The 6,674-nt window shown below is 38.6% G+C and overlaps 1 pseudogene; it reads left to right on the top strand.

The window, feature by feature from the left end:
- Nucleotides 1–3,831: 3,831 nt before the first annotated feature.
- LOC119622960 (phosphoserine aminotransferase pseudogene) lies at nt 3,832–4,943 on the top strand (annotated as a pseudogene).
- Nucleotides 4,944–6,674: the final 1,731 nt, after the last annotated feature.

The raw sequence follows: 6,674 nt of genomic DNA, 5'->3' as shown, positions 1-6,674 counted from the left end.
CTAACATAACACTTTTAGAGAAAAGAGGTATTATAAGCAAATGCATGCTTTGTATCTGCATACTAACAAGACCAACTAGTCCATTTTATTGGAAATGGGATCAAAGACCAGGAAGTCCTCCCAGAGGAGCTGGATCTAGCAGGGAAAATAGTTGACTTTTGTGCCAGCAAGTGAAAGTATTAGAAGGCAGTGAGAATGACTTGCTTGACATTTGGTCACACTGGGTTTTGGAGCCTGAAGCTCCCTGCCCCTAAAGAAAAAGTGACTAGTCTGGGACAGTCAAAATGGAAACATGGCTTACTAAACAAATACATTTTGAACATTGTTCTCCATTTATGAGCTCTATTCCCAGCAGATAGAAGAGGCCCTGGCACATATTAGGATGCTATAAATAATGTTGTATGAAATAATTATTTTTATTTCCTATAAGACCTGGTGAAAATAAAGCAAATAGACAAAGTAAAAATAACATCCTTATTCTATGATATTTTTTGGAAAGATGCATAGAGTGGGAACAAGAAAGATGGTAAGTAGGGTTAAAAGAATGTCCCTTGAAAGAAGAAGGCTTACTTTCTTCAAAATCCTTTAACTTTTAAATTGCCAAATTTTATCCTTATCCATCTGATTGAAGCAAATTTTATCATGTAGAAAACCCTCAAATGTATGAACATTCCACAATCTAGGCCTCTGCTCTCAGAGGCTGTGTTTTAAAAAGCATGGAAACCCGCATGGAATCTACAATAAATTTTAAATGATGGATGCATGTGGGCATACATGCCTATTGTTGGTGCTCTATGCACTGCATTAATATTATTTGTTTTCATATATTAGGTGTTTCCTTCAGACTGAGATTTCTTGAATTAGGAATAGCATTATAAGAATCTCAAGTGTCAGTAAAAGATGTTTAATCTAGTCACAATTTTTAGAAAGTTAATGCTAATTAGGGTTACATTAAACATCGAGACCCAAAGAAGTCATATTTGAGACATGTCATTTAATAAAGTTATTTGTTAACTACTAAGTTGAAATCTTCTCAGAATAGAGATTAATTGGTAGGAATATGAATTGCATGATGAATCAAACAATACCAGGATTAAAGTATTAATCTCTGAGCAAGGTGGGAAATTATATTACCAGAGGGGAAGTTTTCTCATTCTAAATTATTTGAGCTTCTTGATAAGCCTGCTGTGATATGAAATCTACTGGTTGCAAATTTCAAAAGTCATGAAGTATATATTTTAAAGAAAGCACAATTTGGCTGGGTGCAGTGGCTCACACCTATAATCCCAGCACTTTGGGAGGCCAAGACGGGTGGATCACTTGAGGTCAGGAGTTTGAGACCAGCCTGGCCAACATGGTGAAACCCCATCTTCACTAAAAATACAAAAATTAGCCAAGCATGGTGGTGTGTGACTGTAGTCCCAGGTTCTTGGGAGGCTGAGGCAGGAGAATCATTTGAACCCAGGAGGTGGAGGTTGCAGTGAGCTGAGATGTCACCACTGCACTTTAGCCTGGGCAACAGAACGAAACTCTGTTAAAAAAAAAAAAAGAAAGAAAGAAAGAGAGAAAGAGAAAAAGAAAGAAATAAGAAAAAGAAAGAAGAGAAAGAAAGAAAGAAAGAAAGAAAGAAAGAAAGAAAGAAAGAAAGAAAGAAGAAAGAAAGAAAGAAAGAAAGAGAGAGAGAGAGAGAGAGAGAGAGGGAGGGAGGGAGGGAGGGAGGAAGGAAGGAAGGAAGGAAGGAAGGAAGGAAGGAAGGAAGGAAAGAAGGAAGGAAGGAAGGTAGGAAGGAAGGAAGAAGCGAGGGAGGGAGGGAGAGAGAAAGAGAAAAAAGAAAAAGAGAAAGATGAAAGAAAGAAAGAAAGAAAGAAAGAAAGAAAGAAAGAAAGAAAGAAAGAAAGAAAGAAAGAAAGAAAGAAAGGAAAGGAAGGAAGGAAGAAGGAAGGAAGGAAGGAAGGAAGGAAGGAAGGAAGGAAGGAAGGAAGGAAGGAAGGGAGGGAGGGAGGGAGGGAGGGAGGGAGGGAGGGAAAGAAAGAAAGAAAGAAAGAAAGAAAGAAAGAAAGAAAGAAAGAAAGAAAGAAAGAAAGAGAAAGAAGGAAAGGCAGGCGGGCTCAATTTAATCACTTTCTCCTCCAAAAAGCAGGTATTTTTTGTAAAATTACCAAACCTCAAACTAATTGTAAGAACGGTAATGTATTTTGGTTATATATAAGCTCTTTTACTACATACTTTCTAGAGGAATAGATTTTACTTTCACACGTCTCAACATTTGTATTAAAAATGATTCTTTTGCCTCTCAGTGAATGAATAATAGTTCTGTTCTGTCACTATGCTTCAGATTTTTCATCCGGAACTGAAATACTCTCCTTCATTGAATTACGAAAGACACGTCATAGAAAAACAAATCAACAAATAAACAAAAAACCCTGATTTACAAATGGTTTGCATTCTTGATTTGTCTGCAAAACTTTTCCTCTTTAGGAGGAGATTTGACATTTTAACACAGTTTTCCATCTCCCATGTACCATGCATATGAAATATCTTGTAAACTTAGGGATGGGCCAGGTGAATATGCCTTAAGAAAAGCTTTTGCTCAATGGCATCAGTGTCAGTGCCCTGTATATTCATGAGCCATTGTCCTTCAGTTGGGAGAGATGGCAGTCCTGCTCTTTCAAAAAGGCAAACTCCCTCCCCCCACACACATCCTAGTCAATGTCTTCTTTTTATACAGCAATTAAAAACATCAAGGTGTTTAAATTATTATGCTTTTCATTTTGATTCCCAGTTTACATTTCATTGCCCATACTTATTTTTCCCTAGTATTATTTTATTCCTAAGTAAATCTTCCAGGAAAGAATTGGATCGTTCTATGAGTTTTACCTTAGGCAATCAAACAGCTGCTTTATAAGCTGCTCCTTCCAAGCTTTTTGAATGTTGTCAGACATCAAATTCATTGTTTGTCATTTCCTGTTTACAACAAAACTAAAATATGGTTTTAAAATCTAGAGACAAACTTCCTTAAGTATAAAATGAACAGAATTAAAACGTATTTTACTCTAAATAATAAAATACTTTTTTTTTTTTTTTTTTTTTTTTTTTTTTTTTTGAGACGGAGTCTTGCTCTGTCACCCAGGCTGGAGTGCAGTGGCCGGATCTCAGCTCACTGCAAGCTCCACCTCCCAGGTTTACGCCATTCTCCTGCCTCAGCCTCCCGAGTAGCTGGGACTACAGGCGCCCGCCATGTCGCCCGGCTAGTTTTTTGTATTTTTTAGTAGAGACGGGGTTTCACCGTGTTAGCCAGGATGGTCTCGATCTCCTGACCTCGTGATCCACCCGTCTCGGCCTCCCAAAGTGCTGGGATTACAGGCTTGAGCCACCGCGCCCGGCCAATAAAATACTTTCATAAATAAAAACCGAAAATTCAAAATTAGGCTGGATAAAAGTTTTATATACCAAAAACAGCACACTATATGGTTGAAGGATACTGAGGCGAGAGCCAGGCTAGACAGTTCTAAACACTGGACACGTGTTTGAGAGCCTGAGCTCTCTGATCTTGGGCCAGAGAGCATCCCCAGTTTTTTCATCTGGGGAATGGAATGGAAATGATGATAGCACCCACCATTGGGCTGTTAAAATAAATCATTTAGGTAATATTTATAAATCATAAATTGTTGAATATCGTTTGATCATGTACGTAAGCATGTGTTTTACGTACACTTTTATTTTACTTTTTTAAATTTCAGAACAGTGAGACTCGCACCGCAGCGGCCGGGAACGCTCATAGTTCACATGCTCAGTCCTCCTTGGCTGACTCGCCACCAACACGGCCGCAGCATGGTCGCCCCGAGGTAGGTGGTCAACTTTGGACCTGGTACAACCAAGCTGCCACACTCAGTGTTGTTAGAGATGCAAAAGGAATTATTAGAAAACAAAGGAATTGGCATTAGTGTTCTTGAAATGAGTTGCAGGTCGTTAGATTTTGCCAAGATTATGAACAATGCAGAGACTCTTGTGTGGGAATTGCTAGCTGTTCGAGACAACTGCGAGGTGATTTTTGTGCAAGGAGGTGGGTCGAGCCAGTTCAGTGCTGTCCCCTTAAAGCTGATTGGCTTGAAAGTAGGAAAGAGTGCGGCCTATGTGGTGACAAGAGCTTGGTCAGCTAAGGCTGCAGAAGCAGCCAAGGAATTTGGGACTATAAATAGTGTTCACTCTAAATTTGGGAATTATACAAAAATTCCAGATCCAAGCACCTGGAACCTCAACTCGGATGCCTCCTCCGTGTATTATCGCGCAAATGAGACGGTCCACGATGTGGAGTTGGACTTTATAACCGATGTCAAAGGAGCAGTACTGGTTTGTGACATGCCCTCACACTTCCTGTCCAAGCCAGCAGATGTTTCCAAGTTTGGTGTGATTTTTGCTAGTGCCTAGAAGAACGTCGGCTCTGCGGGGGTCACCGTGGTGATTGTCAGTGATGACGAACTGGGGTTTGCCCTCAGAGAGTGTCCCTCGGTCCCGGAATACAAGGTGCAGGCTGGAAACAGCTCCTTGTATAACATGCCTCCATGTTTCAGCATCTACATCATGGGCTTGGTCCTGGAGCGGGTTAAAAACCGTGGAGGTGCTGTGGCCATGGAGAAGCTTAGCTCCATCAAATCCAAAATGATTTATGAGATTATTGATAATTCTCAAGGATTCTTCTCATGTCCAGTGGAACCCCAAAATAGAAGCAAGATGAATATTCCATTCTGCATTGGCAATGTCAAAGGAGATGATGCTTTAGAAAAAAGATTTCTTGATAAAGTTCTTGAACTCAATATGTTGTCTATGAAAGGGCATAGGTCTGTGGGAGGCATCCAGGCCTCTCTGTATAATGCTGTCAAGATTGAACATGTTCAGAAGCTGGCTGCCTTCATGAAAAATTTTTGGAGATGCATCAGCTATGAACAGATCCTAACCAGGATATACTCTGTTATTGAAAAACATACAAAGTTTAAAGTAACTTGGGGACGGATACAAAAAGTTAACAAACAGTATTTTTCTCAAATGAACATGTTTATTGTAGATTCTTTTTTGAAATAACAACAGCAAAACATCTACAGCTCTGCAAAGCTGGTGTGAACTAATGTTCACCTTAATTCTGACTTGAATTGGAAGCATTTTCAAAAATTTTCACTTTGCTTTTCTAACAAATTCCAGCTTATTTTGCCTTTGCTGCTACTTTTTTCACTTAGATTTCAAACTGGCCTGTGGATATAATAATGCAAGTTGCAATGAAGTATTTTTGGAATCATGGGAACACGCAGCATAGACGGTAAATGGGGCCCTCTAGGTGCTGAATCTAGACATCTGTGGGATCTCCTGGGTTCAGCGGCTGTTGATTCAAGGTCAATATTGACCACCGGAGGAGTGGTTTAATAGAACCAGGCAAAAGGCAAACTGTAGATCGATCTTTATACTGTTATTACAAGAGAAGAGACATACTTTATATATATTTATATTAGCAAGGTCTGTTGTTAATACCATATGCTTTATATTCATATGCATTTATATTTCTAATAATACAGTTATCACTGATACATGTAGAGACTTTTGGAATTTATTAAATCCTTGACCTTGTGCATTATAGCATTCCATTAGCAATACTTGCACCTGCTTCCCAGTCTTCCCCTTCCTCTTTTTAAGCTCTTTTGTGAAAAAGATCTAGAAGTTATTGATTCATTTTTACCATTATTTCCATAGGTAGAAGAGAAAGTTGATTGGTTGGTTATTTTTTAATTGTGCCATTAAACTAAATACTTCTGTTAAATTACCTTATCCTTTGTTTTCTTGACTGTTTTCTTTGTAATGTTTGATGACGAGAGTGATACTCTGCTGAAAAGTCTTTCCCCTATTGTTTATCTGTTGTCACTATTTTATGTTGAATATGTGAATACCATTAAAGTCCTAAAACATCTGAAAAACATTTCAGAACACTTTCAGATAGACAGAAATGTTGCAAGGATAGTACAAATTGTTCCCATCCACATCCAGTTTCCAGCATTACTGACATCTTTTATTACAGGGGTTCATTTGCCTCAGCTATTCAGATTGTATTGGTTTTTACCTAATATGCTTTTTCTATTCCAGGATCTCATTCATGACACCATATTTCATTTATTTATCTTGTCTTCTTTGATACAAGGAATCATCATCAAATACCTCTTTGATGTGTCGTGACAGTTTCTCAGGCTTTCCTTGTTGAAGCTGACATGACAATGATAATTCTGAGAAGTACTGGTCAGGTATTTTGTCCTTCAGCTGGGGTTTGTCTGATGTTTTTCTCATGATTAGACCAGAATTAGGGGTTTGGTTCACAGAAACAAAACATTTGAGGTAAAATGTCGTTCTCATTATGTTATCTCAAGGGTACACACTATTGGTGTGACTTACTACTGATATATGGAGCTTGGTCACCTGGCTGAGGTAGTGTTTGTCAGGTTTTTCCACTGTGAAGTGGCTTTTCCCCATCCCATCCTTTTCATACCATACCCTATAGAAGAAAGCCATTATACTTACTCTTAAGGGATGGGGGGTTATGCTCTTCCTCCTTGAAACTAAAACATCTACATTAATTATTTGGACTTCTTCTGTACAGGAAATTTGTCTTCTTTTTCACATGTATTATTTATTCAATC

The sequence above is a fragment of the Chlorocebus sabaeus genome, chromosome 8 (assembly GCF_047675955.1).
Source record: "Chlorocebus sabaeus isolate Y175 chromosome 8, mChlSab1.0.hap1, whole genome shotgun sequence".
Taxonomy (NCBI): Eukaryota; Metazoa; Chordata; class Mammalia; order Primates; family Cercopithecidae; genus Chlorocebus; species Chlorocebus sabaeus.
Note: the sequence above shows the minus strand (reverse complement) of the source record. Positions and strands in the feature narration are given on the sequence as shown.